General features: G+C 38.8%; 1 protein-coding gene, 1 long non-coding RNA gene and 13 other non-coding genes across 19 annotated transcripts in view; 12 read left to right on the plus strand and 3 right to left on the minus strand.

Annotated features, from left to right (window-relative positions):
- Positions 1-1,497, minus strand: part of LOC139579482 (glycine receptor subunit beta-like) — a 53,373-nt gene extending 51,876 nt beyond the window's left edge. For 2 of the 5 annotated variants that reach the window (XR_011675764.1, XM_071408176.1), the window contains exon 1: positions 1,022-1,496. The gene's annotated coding sequence lies outside the window, so the exon portion shown is untranslated. Of the gene's footprint in view, positions 1-1,021 lie in introns of all 5 variants that reach the window. The other 3 variants (XR_011675765.1, XM_071408178.1, XM_071408177.1) reach the window with 2 other exon arrangements.
- A 1,769-nt stretch (positions 1,498-3,266) lies between these two features.
- On the minus strand, positions 3,267-3,338 carry trnaa-cgc (transfer RNA alanine (anticodon CGC)). The gene has a single exon. It is a non-coding gene; the product is annotated as a tRNA-Ala (tRNA).
- A 3,224-nt stretch (positions 3,339-6,562) lies between these two features.
- Positions 6,563-6,651, plus strand: trnay-gua (transfer RNA tyrosine (anticodon GUA)). Its single transcript is given in 2 exon segments — positions 6,563-6,599; positions 6,616-6,651. It is a non-coding gene; the product is annotated as a tRNA-Tyr (tRNA).
- A 309-nt stretch (positions 6,652-6,960) lies between these two features.
- trnay-gua (transfer RNA tyrosine (anticodon GUA)) lies at positions 6,961-7,049 on the plus strand. Its single transcript is given in 2 exon segments — positions 6,961-6,997; positions 7,014-7,049. It is a non-coding gene; the product is annotated as a tRNA-Tyr (tRNA).
- A 2,082-nt stretch (positions 7,050-9,131) lies between these two features.
- Positions 9,132-9,220, plus strand: trnay-gua (transfer RNA tyrosine (anticodon GUA)). Its single transcript is given in 2 exon segments — positions 9,132-9,168; positions 9,185-9,220. It is a non-coding gene; the product is annotated as a tRNA-Tyr (tRNA).
- Positions 9,221-9,772: 552 nt separating this feature from the next.
- On the plus strand, positions 9,773-9,861 carry trnay-gua (transfer RNA tyrosine (anticodon GUA)). The gene is given in 2 exon segments: positions 9,773-9,809; positions 9,826-9,861. It is a non-coding gene; the product is annotated as a tRNA-Tyr (tRNA).
- A 548-nt stretch (positions 9,862-10,409) lies between these two features.
- On the plus strand, positions 10,410-10,499 carry trnay-gua (transfer RNA tyrosine (anticodon GUA)). The gene is given in 2 exon segments: positions 10,410-10,447; positions 10,464-10,499. It is a non-coding gene; the product is annotated as a tRNA-Tyr (tRNA).
- Positions 10,500-11,050: 551 nt separating this feature from the next.
- trnay-gua (transfer RNA tyrosine (anticodon GUA)) lies at positions 11,051-11,139 on the plus strand. Its single transcript is given in 2 exon segments — positions 11,051-11,087; positions 11,104-11,139. It is a non-coding gene; the product is annotated as a tRNA-Tyr (tRNA).
- Positions 11,140-12,416: 1,277 nt separating this feature from the next.
- LOC139579483 (uncharacterized) lies at positions 12,417-12,788 on the minus strand. The gene is made up of 2 exons (XR_011675766.1): positions 12,681-12,788; positions 12,417-12,568 (listed from the first exon to the last, which is right to left on the minus strand). It is a non-coding gene; the product is annotated as an uncharacterized lncRNA (long non-coding RNA).
- A 796-nt stretch (positions 12,789-13,584) lies between these two features.
- On the plus strand, positions 13,585-13,674 carry trnay-gua (transfer RNA tyrosine (anticodon GUA)). The gene is given in 2 exon segments: positions 13,585-13,622; positions 13,639-13,674. It is a non-coding gene; the product is annotated as a tRNA-Tyr (tRNA).
- A 548-nt stretch (positions 13,675-14,222) lies between these two features.
- trnay-gua (transfer RNA tyrosine (anticodon GUA)) lies at positions 14,223-14,312 on the plus strand. Its single transcript is given in 2 exon segments — positions 14,223-14,260; positions 14,277-14,312. It is a non-coding gene; the product is annotated as a tRNA-Tyr (tRNA).
- Positions 14,313-14,864: 552 nt separating this feature from the next.
- Positions 14,865-14,953, plus strand: trnay-gua (transfer RNA tyrosine (anticodon GUA)). The gene is given in 2 exon segments: positions 14,865-14,901; positions 14,918-14,953. It is a non-coding gene; the product is annotated as a tRNA-Tyr (tRNA).
- Positions 14,954-15,504: 551 nt separating this feature from the next.
- trnay-gua (transfer RNA tyrosine (anticodon GUA)) lies at positions 15,505-15,593 on the plus strand. The gene is given in 2 exon segments: positions 15,505-15,541; positions 15,558-15,593. It is a non-coding gene; the product is annotated as a tRNA-Tyr (tRNA).
- Positions 15,594-16,142: 549 nt separating this feature from the next.
- Positions 16,143-16,231, plus strand: trnay-gua (transfer RNA tyrosine (anticodon GUA)). Its single transcript is given in 2 exon segments — positions 16,143-16,179; positions 16,196-16,231. It is a non-coding gene; the product is annotated as a tRNA-Tyr (tRNA).
- Positions 16,232-16,782: 551 nt separating this feature from the next.
- Positions 16,783-16,871, plus strand: trnay-gua (transfer RNA tyrosine (anticodon GUA)). Its single transcript is given in 2 exon segments — positions 16,783-16,819; positions 16,836-16,871. It is a non-coding gene; the product is annotated as a tRNA-Tyr (tRNA).
- Positions 16,872-18,401: the final 1,530 nt, after the last annotated feature.

Here is an 18,401-nt window from a genome sequence, read left to right on the forward strand (position 1 = left end):
ATGGAGGCAGAGAGAGAGGAGAGATGGAGGTAGAGAAAGAGGGAGAGAGAGAGGAGAGATTTTTTGTCCATCTTAATCTTTTCTTTTTATTGGCCAGTCTGAGATATGGATTTTCCTTCGCAACTCTGCCTAGAAGGCCAGCATCCCGGAGTCGCCTCTTTACTGTTGACGTTGAGACTGGTGTTTTGCGGGTACATATTATATATAAACAGAATAGTCCAACATTATACACATTATATATAAACAGAATAGTCCAACATTATACACATTATATATAAACAGAATAGTCCAACATTATACACATTATATATAAACAGAATAGTCCAACATTATACACATTATATATAAACAGAATAGTCCAACATCTAACACACATTATATATAAACAGAATAGTCCAACATTATACACATTATATATAAACAGAATAGTCCAACATCTAACACACATTATATATAAACAGAATAGTCTAACATTATACACATTATATATAAACAGAATAGTCCAACATTATACACATTATATATAAACAGAATAGTCCAACATTATACACATTATATATAAACAGAATAGTCCAACATTATACACATTATATATAAACAGAATAGTCTAACATCTAACACACACACACACACACACACACACACACACACACACACACACACACACACACACACACACACACACACACACACACATTATTCTGGCATTACACAAATACTGATTATGTCTACCAACCTTTCTCAGTCATATTGTCCTGACTCATCACAATACAACAGCTGACAGACAGACAGACAGACCGAGAGAGACACCAAGGGAGAGAGACTGACAGATAGAGAGAAAGAGACAGAGATGGAGAGGTAGACAGAGAGGAGAGATGGAGAGAGAGAAAGAGGGAGAGATGGAGGGAGAGAGGGAAAGATGGAGGTAGAGAGGAGAGATTGAAAGAGAGAGGGAAAGAGGAAGAGATAGCATGTCATAATGAGAGTTACTGCAGAATGAAGAGAGAGCTGTTTATCTTACCTTGACACGCTGGTTGCTACGCTGGTTGCTGCGATGTTTTAACAACGATGTCGGTTAATGCAGCAGCATCATGTCCTTTCCTCCGTCTCCTCTCGTGTGCCGTTCTCAAGTTCAACCCAGCTCCTTCCGCCTGCCCGCACAATGACGATATATCTGTCAGAAGAGAGATGGAGGGAGGGAGAGAGGGTGGTAGAGAGGGAGGTAGGGAGGAAAGAGGGTGGGTAGGAGGGAGCGTACGTGAGTGAGAGAAAGTGAGGGAGTTTGTGAAAATGAGGGATAGAGAGTGTGTGTGAGAGAGAGGCAGGGAGAGAGAGTGTGTGTGAGAGAGGCAGAGAGAGAGTGTGTGAGAGAGGCAGAGATAGAGAGTGTGAGAGAGTGTGAGAGAGAGGCAGGGAGAGAGAGTGAGAGAGTCAGGGAGAGAGAGTGAGAGAGAGTCAGGGAGAGAGTCAGGGAGAGGGAGAGTGTGTGTGAGAGAAGCAGGGAGGGAGACTGTGTATGTCAGAGTTGCGTGTTTGTGCATCTGCGCTCTAACATGCGCAGTAGCTCAAGCCCCATGTTAGCAGCACGAGTCCATGCACGAGCACAATGTCATTGTAATGCACTTTATGGTCCCCTCTTTATATTCTACTGCAGAGCACAGTCTTTATATTATACAGTAGAACACAGTCTTATATTCTAGCGTAGAACACAGTCTTTACATTCTACAGTAGAACACAGTCTTTATATTCTACAGTAGAACACAGTCTTTATATTCTACAGTAGAACATAGTCTTTATATTCTACAGTAGAACAGTCTTTATATTCTACAGTAGAACACATTCTTTATATTCTACAGTAGAACACAGTCTTTATATTCTACAGTAGAACAGTCTTTATATTCTACAGTAGAACAGTCTTTATATTCTACAGTAGAACAGTCTTTATATTCTACAGTAGAACACAGTCTTTATATTCTACAGTAGAACAGTCTTTATATTCTACAGTAGAACAGTCTTTATATTCTACAGTAGAACAGTCTTTATATTCTACAGTAGAACAGTCTTTATATTCTACAGTAGAACACAGTCTTTATATTCTACAGTAGAACAGTCTTTATATTCTACAGTAGAACATAGTCTTTATATTCTACAGTAGAACACAGTCTTTATGTTCCTCATTAGAATACTGTCACGCTGGTATAAAGGATTTTGGAGACAAGCGCGGGAATACACAATAGGGTTTTTTAAAACACTCAAAACAAACACGTATACAAAAAAAACTGGGCTGTACCCAAACAATAGAGTGAGGGTAAACCTTGTTTAATGCCACGGACGATACACGTAATACACAATATATATATACAGTATATAACAGCTGCACCAACGCATAGGTACTCACACCACCAACGGACATGGGAACAATAACTGACAAAAACTGAGGGAACAGAGGGCACATATACAGTGGGGAGAACAAGTATTTGATACACTGCTGATTTTACATGTTTTCCTACTTACAAAGCATGTAGAGGTCTTTAATTTTTTATCATAGGTACACTTCAACTGTGAGAGACGTAATCTAAAACAAAATTCCAGAAAATCCCATTGTATGATTTTTAAGTAATTCATTTGCTTCTATTCAATAGCGGCTGTCTTGCATTAGTGACACACATGCTTTTTATAAAAACTTCACCAAGTGAAGCGTACATTTCCATGGTATCACATGTCTTTCATAAAAGCACAGATAGGGATTGACACCTTGATCTCCTGTTGACGAGACCGACGCCTTACCACTTGGCCACCATGCCACTCTATGCAGCAAGATATTTATCAACATTCTGGAAAGTAGTAGTTGTGTAAATGTGAATTTGGCACACAAATAATCTCAGTGGAGAATCTTGGGATTGAACCGAGGACCTCATACATAAATAGCATGCACTCCCCCTCTGAGCTTTCATCCCATTTCATTTGCAGATAAAAAGCAATATTAATACAATGTACTTTTTATATACACCACTCCATTGAAACTACAATGAAATGATAGCAGCAATTCTTAATACAGGCACGGACAGGGATCGAACACATGAACTTCAGTTTTTGAAAATGATGCCATAAAAGTTGGCAAACATGCCACTTCTGTTCTATAAATGTACAAACAGGGATAGAACGCATATTCTTCAGATTACAAAAACAAATTATTTAGCACATCTCTGTTTCCTGCTTAGAACTTCAACATTCTGTAGGAGTTGGGTCAATGCAACAATTTAAAATGGAGAAGCTGGGGATTGAACCCAGGACCTCATACATGCGAAGCATGCGCTCTACCACTGAGCTACATCCCCTTTCTGGAAAATGTATTTTTTTAAACTTCACCTTAATTTAACCAGGTAAGCTAGTGGAGAACAAGTTCTCATTTACATCTGCGACCTGGCCAAGATAAAGCAAAGCAGCGCAACACAAACAACAACACAGAGTTACACATGGAATAAACAATCGTACAGTCAATAACACAATAGAAGAAAAAAAAGAAAGTCTATATACAGTGTGTGCAAATGGCCTGACGAATATGTAGCGAGGGCCAGCCGACTAGAGCATACAGGTCGCAGTGGCCATATCAATTACAATTGACCTTTTCTAATGAAAGTACATTTCCATAATATCATCTATCTTCCATAAACGTCAAACAAGGATTGAACCCATGTTCTTCAGGTTACAAAAACAGATGACTTTTCTATTTCCTTCTTAGAATGTCAACATTCTGGAAAGTGGGAGTTGTGCTAAAGCTAATTTAACTTGTTATGGCTGCAGGGGGCGTATTGAGTAACTGGAAAGAGGTGCCCATTTTCAAACGGCCTCGTACTCAATTCTTGCTCGTACAATATGCATATTATTATTACTATTGGATAGAAAACACTCTCTAGTTTCTAAAACCGTTTGAATTATTTCTCTAATTGAAACAGAACTCTTTTTACAGCCCTTTTCCTATCCGGAAGTGAGATTTCCAAAAGCGAGGTCTCTCTTCAAGAGCTTGTCTATAAAAGGGCATGTCACTTGGGACTGTAAAAACACGTCATACACCTTCCCCTGGGTGTCATGCGGAAGTGAGAGCAGAAATGACTTGATTATCTCGTTCTGGGATTGAATACAACCTCTTGGAGTGAGAGGTCCGCCATTTATTTTTTTTCGAGGGCGCGAAGTTGGACCTGGAATCGCCTCCTGGAAAACCGTCGTTATAGGTGAATATGATCTCCGGCTTCGATTTTATTTGATACATGTCACAATATCATCCTAAAGTATGTTTTTTCAATATAGTTTAATTATATTATTGAAATTTATTCTGGACTTTTGACGTGATGCGTTGCAAGAATTTGTTCAAGAAGGAGAGGTTAGCGCCGCACGGCCAGTGTGCTTGCTAATTCAAGAGGGAAATAGTTCGTTCTGGATCCAAACAAAGACGGTTCTGAACAAAGGACCCCTTGGAGAACATTCTGATGGAAGATCAACAAAGATAAGGACCCAATTTGGGATGCTATTTCATATATCTGTCGAACTGTGCTATCGCTACCGTTTGACCTGAATCAATGCTGCTGTGTGTTAGCTATTGTAGTAAGCTAATATAACGATATATTGTGTTTTCGCTGTAAAACACTTCAAAAATCGGAAATATTGGCTGTATTCACAAGATCTTTGTCTTTCATTAGCTATCCACCATATATTTTTCTGAAATGTTTTATGATGAGTAATTAGGTAGTTGACGTTGGTGTCTGTATTTACTCTGGCTACTCCCGTGCGATTTCTGACTGTAGCTATGATTGTAGCTATGATGGTAGCAGTAATGTAAAACTGATTTATAGCTCAAATATGCACATTTTTCGAACAAAACATAGATTTATTGTGTAACATGTTATAGGACTGTCATCTGAGGGAGTTTTTTCTAGGTTATTTAGGTTGGTTCTAGGTTAGTTAGGTTGGCTTTGTGCATGCTACCTGCATGCTACCGTTGCTGTGAAAAATGTCTGTCTGTCTTTTGTATTTGGTGGTGAGCTAACATAAATATACGTGGTGTTTTCGCTGTAAAACATTTTAAAAATCGGAAATATTGGCTGTATTCACAAGATCTTTGTCTTTCATTTGCTATCCACCATATATTTTTCTGAAATGTTTTCTGATGTGTAATTAGTTAGTTGACGTTGGTGTCTGTATTTACTCTGGCTACTCCCGTGCGATTTCTGACTGTAGCTATGATGGTAGCAGTAATGTAAAACTGATTTATAGCTAAAATATGCAAATTTTTTGAACAAAACATAGATTTATTGTGTAACATGTTATAGGACTGTCATCTGAGGGAGTTTTTTCTAGGTTATTTAGGTTGGTTCTAGGTTAGTTAGGTTGGCTTTGTGCATGCTACCTGCATCCTACTTGTGCTGTGAAAAATGTCTGTCCTCTTTTTTATTTGGTGGTGAACTAACATAAATATATGTGGTGTTTTCTCTGTAAAACATTTTATAAAATCGGACATGTTGGCTGGATTCACAAGATGTTTATCTTTCAAATGCTGTATTGGACTTGTTAATGTGTGAAAGTTAAATATTAAAAAAAAATAGATTTTGAATTTCGCGCCCTGCACTTGAGCTGGATGTTGTCATAGGTGTACCGGCGTTGGGCTTGCAGCCATAACAGGCTAAACAACTAAGATGCTTTTGTGCTTTTGTACCTGTTTCCTCCAGCATCTTCACAAGGTCCTTTGCTGTTGTTCTGGGATTGATTTGCACTTTTCGCACCAAAGTACGTTCATCTCTAGGAGACAGAATGCGTCTCCTTCCTGAGCTGTATAACGGCTGCGTGGTCCCATGGTGTTAATTAATTAGTTAGTTAGTTAAGTAGTTATTAGTTAACTCACAAAATAGTAAAGAAGAATTCAGAACACCTAGTTCCCTGAAGTCATTTTTCCAAAAATTGTTTACAGACAGATTATTTCACTTATAATTCACTGTATCACAAATCTAGTGGGTCAGAAGTTGACATACACTAAGTTGGCTGTGCCTTTAAACAGCTTGGAAATATCCCGAAAATGATGTCATGGCTTTAGAAGCTTCTGATAGGCTAATTGACATCATTTGAGTCAATTGGAGGTGTACCTGTAGATTTATTTCATGGCATACTTTTAAACTCAGTGCCTCTTTGCTTGACATCATGGGAAAATCAAAAGAATTCAGCCAAGACCTCAGAAATAAATTGTAGACTTCCACAAGTCTGGTTCATCCTTGGGAGCAATTTCCAAACGCCGGAAGGTACCACGTTCATCTGTACAAACAATAGTACGCAAGTATAAACACCATGGGACCACGCAGCCGTCATACCGCTCAGGAAGGAGATGCGTTCGGTCTCCTAGAGATGAACGTACTTTGGTGCGAAAAGTGCAAATCAATCCCAGAACAACAGCAAAGGACCTTGTGAAGATGCTGGAGGAAACAGGTACAAAAGTATCTATATCCACAGTCAAACGAGTCCTATATCAACATAACCTGAAAGGCCGCTCAGCAAGGAAGAAGCTACGGATCCAACCCCTTCGATAGCTCAGTTGGTAGAGCGGAGGACTGTAGAATGCTGAATGCTGATATACTTAGGTCGCTGGTTCAAATCCGGCTCGAAGGAGGACCCTTTTTCTGCCTCATCAATGCGCCCCCAAAAATATTTTTGCCGGTTGTTCCCCCTATAGAGAATAAAACGTGCATTTCCAGTTTCCTAATTAAGAAAGAATCCAAGTTAACTCACCAAATAGTAAAGAAGAATTCAGAACACCTAGTTCCCTGAAGTAATTTTCCCCAAAATTGTTTACAGACAGATTATTTCCCATCATTCCCATGGCTGAATGGTCAACGTTGATCAACATCTGGTAAAAAAGATTTAACTCAATGCTACGGTTCAAACATGTACCTTTTGCTCCAATAATTTCATCATGTCCCTTCGATAGCTCAGTTGGTAGAGCGGAGGACTGTAGAATGCTAAATGCTGAAATCCTTAGGTCGCTGATTCAAATCCGGCTCGAAGAAGGACCCTTTTTCTGCCTCATCAATGCGCCCACAAAAATATTTTTGCCGTTTGTTCGCACATACCCCTATAGAGAATAAAATGTGCATTTCCAGTTTCCTTAAAGAATAGTCTAGGTGTACGAATCCAATCATACAGAAGAATTAAAAACAATTCAAGTTTATCCCAAATTCTCCACATTCGATAGCTCAGTTGGTAGAGCAAAGGACCGTAGGACACTAAATGCTGAAATCCGGCTTGAGGAGGACTCTTTTCCTACCTCATAAATGCGCCTAAAAGATATACATTTGCCTGTTGTTCGCACATTCCCCAATAGAGAATAAAACGTGCATTTCCAGTTTCCTAATTAAGAAAGAATCCAAGTTAACTCACAAAATAGTAAAAAAGAATTCAGAACACCTAGTTCCCTGAAGTCATTTTTCCAAAAATTGTTTACAGACAGATTATTTCACTTATAATTCACTGTATCACAAATCTAGTGGGTCAGAAGTTGACATACACTAAGTTGGCTGTGCCTTTAAACAGCTTGGAAATATCCCGAAAATGATGTCATGGCTTTAGAAGCTTCTGATAGGCTAATTGACATCATTTGAGTCAATTGGAGGTGTACCTGTAGATTTATTTCATGGCCTACTTTCAAACTCAGTGCCTCTTTGCCTGACATCATGGGAAAATCAAAAGAATTCAGCCAAGACCTCAGAAAAAAATTGTAGACCTCCACAAGTCTGGTTCATCCTTGGGAGCAATTTCCAAACGCCGGAAGGTACCACGTTCATCTGTACAAACAATAGTACGCAAGTATAAACACCATGGGACCACGCAGCCGTCATACAGCTCAGGAAGGAGACGCGTTCTTTCTCCTAGAGATGAACGTACTTTGGTGCGAAACGTACAAATCAATCCCAGATCAACAGCAAAGGACCTTGTGAAGATGCTGGAGGAAACAGGTACAAAAGTATCTATATCCACAGTCAAACGAGTCCTATATCAACATAACCTGAAAGGCCGCTCAGCAAGGAAGAAGCAATGGATCCAACCCCTTCGATAGCTAAGTTGGTAGAGCGGAGGACTGTAGAATGCTGAATGCTGATATCCTTAGGTCGCTTGTTCTAATCCGGCTCGAAGGAGGACCTCTCTTTCTGCCTCATCAATGCGCCCCCCAAAATATTTTTGCCTGTTGTTCGCACATCCCCCAATAGAGAATAAAACGTGCATTTCCAGTTTCCTAATTAAGAAAGAATCCAAGTTAACTCACCAAATAGTAAAGAAGAATTCAGAACACCTAGTTCCCTGAAGTAATTTTCCCCAAAATTGTTTACAGACAGATTATTTCCCATCATTCCCATGGCTGAATGGTCAACGTTGATCAACATCTGGTAAAAAATATTTAACTCAATGCTACGGTTCAAACATGTACCTTTTGCTCAAATAATTTCATCATGTCCCTTCGATAGGTCAGTTGATAGAGTGGGTGACTGTAGTTTGCTAAATCCTGAATCCTTTGCTCGCTGGTTCAAATCCAGCTCGAAGGATTAACCTTTTTCTGCCTCATCAATGCGCCCTCAAAAATATTTTTGCCGGTTGTTCCCCCTATAGAGAATAAAATGTGCATTTCCAGTTTCCTTAAAGAATAGTCTAGGTGTACGAATCCAATCATACAGAAGAATTAAAAACAATTCAAGTTTATCCACAATTCTCCACATTCGATAGCTCAGTTGGTAGAGCAAAGGACCGTAGAACACTAAATGCTGAAATCCGGCTTGAGGAGGACCCTTTTCCTACCTCATAAATGCGCCTAAAAGATATACATTTGCCTGTTGTTCGCACATTCCCCAATAGAGAATAAAACGTGCATTTCCAGTTTCCTAATTAAGAAAGAATCCAAGTTAACTCACCAAATAGTAAAGAAGAATTCAGAACACCTAGTTCCCTGAAGTAATTTTCCCCAAAATTGTTTACAGACAGATTATTTCCCATCATTCCCATGGCTGAATGGTCAACGTTGATCAACATCTGGTAAAAAAGATTTAACTCAATGCTACGGTTCAAACATGTACCTTTTGCTCCAATAATTTCATCATGTCCCTTCGATAGCTCAGTTGGTAGAGCGGAGGACTGTAGAATGCTAAATGCTGAAATCCTTAGGTCGCTGGTTCAAATCCGGCTCGAAGGTTTAACCTTTTTCTGCCTCATCAATGCCCCCTCAAAAATACTTTTGCCGGTTGTTCCCCCTATAGAGAATAAAATGTGCATTTCCAGTTTCCTTAAAGAATAGTCTAGGTGTACGAATCCAATCATACAGAAGAATTAAAAACAATTCAAGTTTATCCACAATTCTCCACATTCGATAGCTCAGTTGGTAGAGCAAAGGACCGTAGAACACTAAATGCTGAAATCCGGCTTGAGGAGGACCCTTTTCCTACCTAATAAATGCGCCTAAAAGATATACATTTGCCTGTTGTTCGCACATTCCCCAATAGAGAATAAAACGTGCATTTCCAGTTTCCTAATTAAGAAAGAATCCAAGTTAACTCACCAAATAGTAAAGAAGAATTCAGAACACCTAGTTCCCTGAAGTAATTTTCCCCAAAATTGTTTACAGACAGATTATTTCCCATCATTCCCATGGCTGAATGGTCAACGTTGATCAACATCTGGTAAAAAAGATTTAACTCAATGCTACGGTTCAAACATGTACCTTTTGCTCCAATAATTTCATCATGTCCCTTCGATAGCTCAGTTGGTAGAGCGGAGGACTGTAGAATGCTAAATGCTGAAATCCTTAGGTTGCTGGTTCAAATCCGGCTCGAAGGTTTAACCTTTTTCTGCCTCATCAATGCCCCCTCAAAAATGTTTTTGCCGGTTGTTCCCCTATAGAGAATAAAATGTGCATTTCCAGTTTCCTTAAAGAATAGTCTAGGTGTATGAATCCAATCATACAGAAGAATTAAAAACAATTCAAGTTTATCCACAATTCTCCACATTCGATAGCTCAGTTGGTAGAGCAAAGGACCGTAGAACACTAAATGCTGAAATCCGGCTTGAGGAGGACCCTTTTCCTACCTCATAAATGCGCCTAAAAGATATACATTTGCCTGTTGTTCGCACATTCCCCAATAGAGAATAAAACGTGCATTTCCAGTTTCCTAATTAAGAAAGAATCCAAGTTAACTCACCAAATAGTAAAGAAGAATTCAGAACACCTAGTTCCCTGAAGTATTTTCCCCAAAATTGTTTACAGACAGATTATTTCCCATCATTCCCATGGCTGAATGGTCAACGTTGACCAACATCTGGTAAAAAAGATTTAACTCAATGCTACGGTTCAAACATGTACCTTTTGCTCCAAAATTTCATCATGTCCATTCGATAGCTCAGTTGGTAGAGCGGAGGACTGTAGAATGCTAAATGCTGAAATCCTTAGGTCGCTGGTTCAAATCAGGCTCGAAGGATTTACCTTTTTCTGCCTCATCAATGCGCCCTCAAAAATACTTTTGCCGGTTGTTCCCCCTATAGAGAATAAAATGTGCATTTCCAGTTTCCTTAAAGAATAGTCTAGGTGTACGAATCCAATCATACAGAAGAATTAAAAACAATTCAAGTTTATCCAAAATTCTCCACATTCGATAGCTCAGTTGGTAGAGCAAAGGACCGTAGAACACTAAATGCTGAAATCCGGCTTGAGGAGGACCCTTTTCCTACCTCATAAATGCGCCTAAAAGATATACATTTGCCTGTTGTTCGCACATTCCCCAATAGAGAATAAAACGTGCATTTCCAGGTTCCTAATTAAGAAAGAATCCAAGTTAACTCACCAAATAGTAAAGAAGAATTCAGAACACCTAGTTCCCTGAAGTAATTTTCCCCAAAATTGTTTACAGACAGATTATTTCCCATCATTCCCATGGCTGAATGGTCAACGTTGATCAACATCTGGTAAAAAAGATTTAACTCAATGCTACGGTTCAAACATGTACCTTTTGCTCCAAAATTTCATCATGTCCCTTCGATAGCTCAGTTGCTAGAGCGGAGGACTGTAGAATGCTAAATGCTGAAATCCTTAGGTTGCTGGTTCAAATCCGGCTCGAAGGATTTACCTTTTTCTGCCTCATCAATGCGCCCTCAAAAATGTTTTTGCCGGTTGTTCCCCTATAGAGAATAAAATGTGCATTTCCAGTTTCCTTAACTTCTTCAGGCTGCAAGCCCGACATCGGGATCAATATGACAACAGCCACTGCAAGTGCAGGGCGCGAAATTCAAAATCTATTTTTGTAAAATATTTAACTTTCACACATTAACAAGTCCAATACAGCATTTGAAAGATAAACATCTTGTCAATCCAGCCAACATGTCCGATTTTTTAAATGTTTTACAGAGAAAACACCACATATATTTATGTTAGCTCACCACCAAATAAAAAAGACAGACATTTTTCACAGCACAAGTAGGATGAAGTAGCATGCACAAGCCAACCTAACTAACCTAAAACCAACCTAAATAACCTAGAAAAAACTACCTCAGATGACAGTCCTATAACATGTTACACAATAAATCTATGTTTTGTTCAAAAAAAATGCATATTTTAGCTATAAATCAGTTTTACATTACTGCTACCATCATAGCTACAGTAAGAAATCGCACGGGAGTAGCCAGAGAAAATACAGACACCAACTTCAACTACCTTATTACACATCAGAAAACATTTCAGAGAAATATATGGTGGATAGCTAATGAAAGACAAAGATCTTGTGAATACAGACAATATTTCAGATTCTTTAAATGTTTTACAGCTAAAACACCACATATATTCATGTTAGCTCACCACCAAATACAAAAAGAGAGACAGATATTTTTCACAGCACCGGTAGCATGCAGCTAGCATGCAGCTAGCATGCAAAGCCAACCTAACTAACCTAGAACTAACCTAAATAACCTAGAAAAAACTCCCTCAGATGACAGTCCTATAACATGTTACACAATAAATCTATGTTTTGTTCGAAAAAGTTGAATATTTTAGCTATAAATCAGTTTTACATTACTGCTACCATCTTAGCCACCATCATAGCTACAGTCAGATATCGCACGGCAGTAGCCAGAGAAAACAGACACCAACGTCAACTTCTAATTTCACATCAGAAAAGATTTCAGAAAAATATATGGTGGATAGCTAATGAAAGAGAAAGATCTTGTGAATACAGACAATATTTCCGATTTCTGAAGTGTTTTACAGCGAAAACACAATATATCGTTATATTAGCTTACTACAATAGCTAACACACAGCAGCATTGATTCTAGTCAAACGCTAGCGATAGCACAGTTCGACAGATATATGAAAAAGCATCCCAAATTGGGTCCTTATCTTTGTTGATTTTCCATCAGAATGTTCTCCAAAGGGTCCTTTGTTCAGAACCGTGTTCATTTGGACCTAGAACGAACGATGTCCCTGTTGAATTAGCATGACACACTGGCCATGCCGTGCTAACCTCTCCGTCTTGACAAAATTCTTGCGTCGCATCACGTCTAAAGTCCAGAATAAATTTCAATAATATAATTAAAGTATATTGAAAAAACATACTTTAGGATGATTTTGTGACATGTATCAAAGAAAATCGAAGCTGGAGGTCATATTCACCTATAACGAGTGTTTTCCAGGAGCGCAGTCCAGTTCCTACTTCGCGCCCAGAAAAAAATATAAAGTGCGCACTTATCACTCAAAGAGGTTCCTTTCAGTCCCTGACAGAGATAATCAAGTCCTTTTTTCTCTCACTTCCGCATGACAACCAGGGGAAGATGTGTGACGTGTTTGTACAGTCCCAAGTGCCAAGGCCTTTTATAGAGAGTATCTTGAAGAGAGACATAGCTTCTTGGAAATTTCTCTTTTTCCAGAAAATGGGCTGTAAAAAGAGTTATGTTTCACTTAGAGAAATAATTAAACCTGTTTTAGAAACTAGAAGGTGTTTTATATCCAAAGGTAATAAATAATATGCATATTGTACGAGCAAGAATTGAGTACGAGGCCGTTTGAAATGGGCACCTTTTTTCTGGCTACTCAATAATTTCCCTTGCAGCCATAACAGGTTAAAGAATAGTCTAGGTGTACGAATCCAATCATACAGAAGAATTAAAAACAATTCAAGTTTATCCACAATTCTCCACATTCGATAGCTCAGTTGGTAGAGCAAAGGACCGTAGAACACTAAATGCTGAAATCCGGCTTGAGGAGGACCCTTTTCCTACCTCATAAATGCGCCTAAAAGATATACATTTGCCTGTTGTTCGCACATTCCCCAATAGAGAATAAAACGTGCATTTCCAGGTTCCTAATTAAGAAAGAATCCAAGTTAACTCACCAAATAGTAAAGAAGAATTCAGAACACCTAGTTCCCTGAAGTATTTTCCCCAAAATTGTTTACAGACAGATTATTTCCCATCATTCCCATGGCTGAATGGTCAACGTTGACCAACATCTGGTAAAAAAGATTTAACTCAATGCTACGGTTCAAACATGTACCTTTTGCTCCAAAATTTCATCATGTCCATTCGATAGCTCAGTTGGTAGAGCGGAGGACTGTAGAATGCTAAATGCTGAAATCCTTAGGTTGCTGGTTCAAATCCGGCTCGAAGGATTTACCTTTTTCTGCCTCATCAATGCGCCCTCAAAAATGTTTTTGCCGGTTGTTCCCCTATAGAGAATAAAATGTGCATTTCCAGTTTCCTTAAAGAATAGTCTAGGTGTATGAATCCAATCATACAGAAGAATTAAAAACAATTCAAGTTTATCCACAATTCTCCACATTCGATAGCTCAGTTGGTAGAGCAAAGGACCGTAGAACACTAAATGCTGAAATCCGGCTTGAGGAGGACCCTTTTCCTACCTCATAAATGCGCCTAAAAGATATACATTTGCCTGTTGTTCGCACATTCCCCAATAGAGAATAAAACGTGCATTTCCAGTTTCCTAATTAAGAAAGAATCCAAGTTAACTCACCAAATAGTAAAGAAGAATTCAGAACACCTAGTTCCCTGAAGTATTTTCCCCAAAATTGTTTACAGACAGATTATTTCCCATCATTCCCATGGCTGAATGGTCAACGTTGACCAACATCTGGTAAAAAAGATTTAACTCAATGCTACGGTTCAAACATGTACCTTTTGCTCCAAAATTTCATCATGTCCATTCGATAGCTCAGTTGGTAGAGCGGAGGACTGTAGAATGCTAAATGCTGAAATCCTTAGGTCGCTGGTTCAAATCCGGCTCGAAGGTTTAACCTTTTTCTGCCTCATCAATGCCCCCTCAAAAATACTTTTGCCGGTTGTTCCCCCTATAGAGAATAAAATGTGCATTTCCAGTTTCCTTAAAGAATAGTCTAGGTGTACGAATCCAATCATACAGAAGAATTAAAAACAATTCAAGTTTATCCAAAATTCTCCACATTCGATAGCTCAGTTGGTAGAGCAAAGGACCGTAGAACACTAAATGCTGAAATCCGGCTTGAGGAGGACCCTTTTCCTACCTCATAAATGCGCCTAAAAGATATACATTTGCCTGTTGTTCGCACATTCCCCAATAGAGAATAAAACGTGCATTTCCAGGTTCCTAATTAAGAAAGAATCCAAGTTAACTCACCAAATAGTAAAGAAGAATTCAGAACACCTAGTTCCCTGAAGTAATTTCCCCCAAAATTGTTTACAGACAGATTATTTCCCATCATTCCCATGGCTGAATGGTCAACGTTGACCAACATCTGGTAAAATAGATTTAACTCAATGCTACGGTTCAAACATGTACCTTTTGCTCCAATAATTTCATCATGTCCCTTCGATAGCTCAGTTGGTAGAGCGGAGGACTGTAGAATGCTAAATGCTGAAATCCTTAGGTCGCTGGTTCAAATCCGGCTCGAAGGATTAACCTTTTTCTGCCTCATCAATGCCCCCTCAAAAATGTTTTTGCCGGTTGTTCCCCTATAGAGAATAAAATGTGCATTTCCAGTTTCCTTAAAGAATAGTCTAGGTGTACGAATCCAATCATACAGAAGAATTAAAAACAATTCAAGTTTATCCACAATTCTCCACATTCGATAGCTCAGTTGGTAGAGCAAAGGACCGTAGAACACTAAATGCTGAAATCCGGCTTGAGGAGGACCCTTTTCCTACCTCATAAATGCGCCTAAAAGATATACATTTGCCTGTTGTTCGCACATTCCCCAATAGAGAATAAAACGTGCATTTCCAGTTTCCTAATTAAGAAAGAATCCAAGTTAACTCACCAAATAGTAAAGAAGAATTCAGAACACCTAGTTCCCTGAAGTAATTTTCCCCAAAATTGTTTACAGACAGATTATTTCCCATCATTCCCATGGCTGAATGGTCAACGTTGATCAACATCTGGTAAAAAAGATTTAACTCAATGCTACGGTTCAAACATGTACCTTTTGCTCCAATAATTTCATCATGTCCCTTCGATAGCTCAGTTGCTAGAGCGGAGGACTGTAGAATGCTAAATGCTGAAATCCTTAGGTTGCTGGTTCAAATCCGGCTCGAAGGATTAACCTTTTTCTGCCTCATCAATGCGCCCTCAAAAATGTTTTTGCCGGTTGTTCCCCTATAGAGAATAAAATGTGCATTTCCAGTTTCCTTAAACAATAGTCTAGGTGTATGAATCCAATCATACAGAAGAATTAAAAACAATTCAAGTTTATCCACAATTCTCCACATTCGATAGCTCAGTTGGTAGAGCAAAGGACCGTAGAACACTAAATGCTGAAATCCGGCTTGAGGACGACCCTTTTCCTACCTCATAAATGCGCCTAAAAGATATACATTTGCCTGTTGTTCGCACATTCCCCAATAGAGAATAAAACGTGCATTTCCAGTTTCCTAATTAAGAAAGAATCCAAGTTAACTCACCAAATAGTAAAGAAGAATTCAGAACACCTAGTTCCCTGAAGTATTTTCCCCAAAATTGTTTACAGACAGATTATTTCCCATCATTCCCATGGCTGAATGGTCAACGTTGACCAACATCTGGTAAAAAAGATTTAACTCAATGCTACGGTTCAAACATGTACCTTTTGCTCCAAAATTTCATCATGTCCCTTCGATAGCTCAGTTGGTAGAGCGGAGGACTGTAGAATGCTAAATGCTGAAATCCTTAGGTCGCTGGTTCAAATCCGGCTCGAAGGTTTAACCTTTTTCTGCCTCATCAATGCCCCCTCAAAAATACTTTTGCCGGTTGTTCCCCCTATAGAGAATAAAATGTGCATTTCCAGTTTCCTTAAAGAATAGTCTAGGTGTACGAATCCAATCATACAGAAGAATTAAAAACAATTCAAGTTTATCCAAAATTCTCCACATTCGATAGCTCAGTTGGTAGAGCAAAGGACCGTAGAACACTAAATGCTGAAATCCGGCTTGAGGACGACCCTTTTCCTACCTCATAAATGCGCCTAAAAGATATACATTTGCCTGTTGTTCGCACATTCCCCAATAGAGAATAAAACGTGCATTTCCAGTTTCCTAATTAAGAAAGAATCCAAGTTAACTCACCAAATAGTAAAGAAGAATTCAGAACACCTAGTTCCCTGAAGTAATTTCCCCCAAAATTGTTTACAGACAGATTATTTCCCATCATTCCCATGGCTGAATGGTCAACGTTGACCAACATCTGGTAAAAAAGATTTAACTCAATGCTACGGTTCAAACATGTACCTTTTGCTCCAAAATTTCATCATGTCCCTTCGATAGCTCAGTTGGTAGAGCGGAGGACTGTAGAATGCTAAATGCTGAAATCCTTAGGTCGCTGGTTCAAATCCGGCTCGAAGGATTAACCTTTTTCTGCCTCATCAATGCCCCCTCAAAAATACTTTTGCCGGTTGTTCCCCCTATAGAGAATAAAATGTGCATTTCCAGTTTCCTTAAAGAATAGTCTAGGTGTACGAATCCAATCATACAGAAGAATTAAAAACAATTCAAGTTTATCCACAATTCTCCACATTCGATAGCTCAGTTGGTAGAGCAAAGGACCGTAGAACACTAAATGCTGAAATCCGGCTTGAGGAGGACCCTTTTCCTAACTCATAAATGCGCCTAAAAGATATACATTTGCCTGTTGTTCGCACATTCCCCAATAGAGAATAAAACGTGCATTTCCAGGTTCCTAATTAACCTTTTGTCAATAGGGGGAGCTGTTAGCATTATTTTTTTTTTTACATTTCCAAATTAAACTGCCTCGTACTCAATTCTTGATCGTACAATATGCATATTATTGTTATTATTGGATAGAAAACAGTCTATAGTTTCTATAGGAGTTGAAATTTTGTCTCTGAGTGGTACAGAACAATTTCTACAGCACTTTTCATGACAGGGTTCAGATTTCAGAAATTTTTACCTCTGATCTGGGGTCTGTTTATAAGGCCACAGTGAATGCTATGAAGAAACCGACACTACCTACGTCTTCCTCTGGGTGTCTGTACGTCATCACGTTTTCAATGAACTCTATGGGACGTTCACAGCCATTATAAATGACAAAAATGTACAGAGACCCCTCTTTCTCAACGTGCGCCTCAAGCGTGAAGGCCATCGGACCTGCATCGTTCCAAATCGTTTTCTAACCAGCAGTATTTCTCCGGTCATGTTTTCAGTCGTTATAGTTGTTAAAAACATCATAAGGTAGTGAATTTTAACCGTTTTATAGCAATTTATATCCGTTTAGTGCGATTCTGAGGAATTTATTTGTCGTGCACTTTCTAGCTTTGGGAACGTTTCGCGGTCTCGGTCGTTGTTAGTGGACATTTCGAAGGACAGAGGACATCTATCGACCAAAAGACGTTTATAACATAGAAAGGATACATTGCCCAAGAATATGATGGAAGATCAGCTCAAAGTAAGCAATATTTAATATGATAAACCGTGTTTCTGTCGAAATATTTTAAACGCATACATCGCCATTTTGTTTGGTATAGCTTCACTTGGCCAACCCTGTATTGAAAAGTAAGGATAATTTTAAAAATGTAAATCAGCGGTTGCATTAAGAACTAATTTGTCTTTCGATTCCTGTCAACCCTGTATTTTTTAGTCAAGTATATGATTAGCTTTTAATTAAACTAGATCACTCTGATAGATGACGTCAGACATATTGAGGCTTGATTTCCTAGTATTTTCATTGTGTAACCACGGTTTTGTATGGCTAAATATGCACCTTTTCGAACAAACTGTATATGTATGTTGTAAAATGATGTTACAGGAGTGTCATCGGAAGAATTCTGAGAAGGTTAGTGAAAAAATTAATATCTTTTGGCGGTGATTACGTTATAGCGCTCTTTGCCTGGAATCGATGCTCTGGTAACGTTTTCAC

Source organism: Salvelinus alpinus, chromosome 6, assembly GCF_045679555.1.
Source record: "Salvelinus alpinus chromosome 6, SLU_Salpinus.1, whole genome shotgun sequence".
Lineage (NCBI taxonomy): Eukaryota > Metazoa > Chordata > Actinopteri > Salmoniformes > Salmonidae > Salvelinus > Salvelinus alpinus.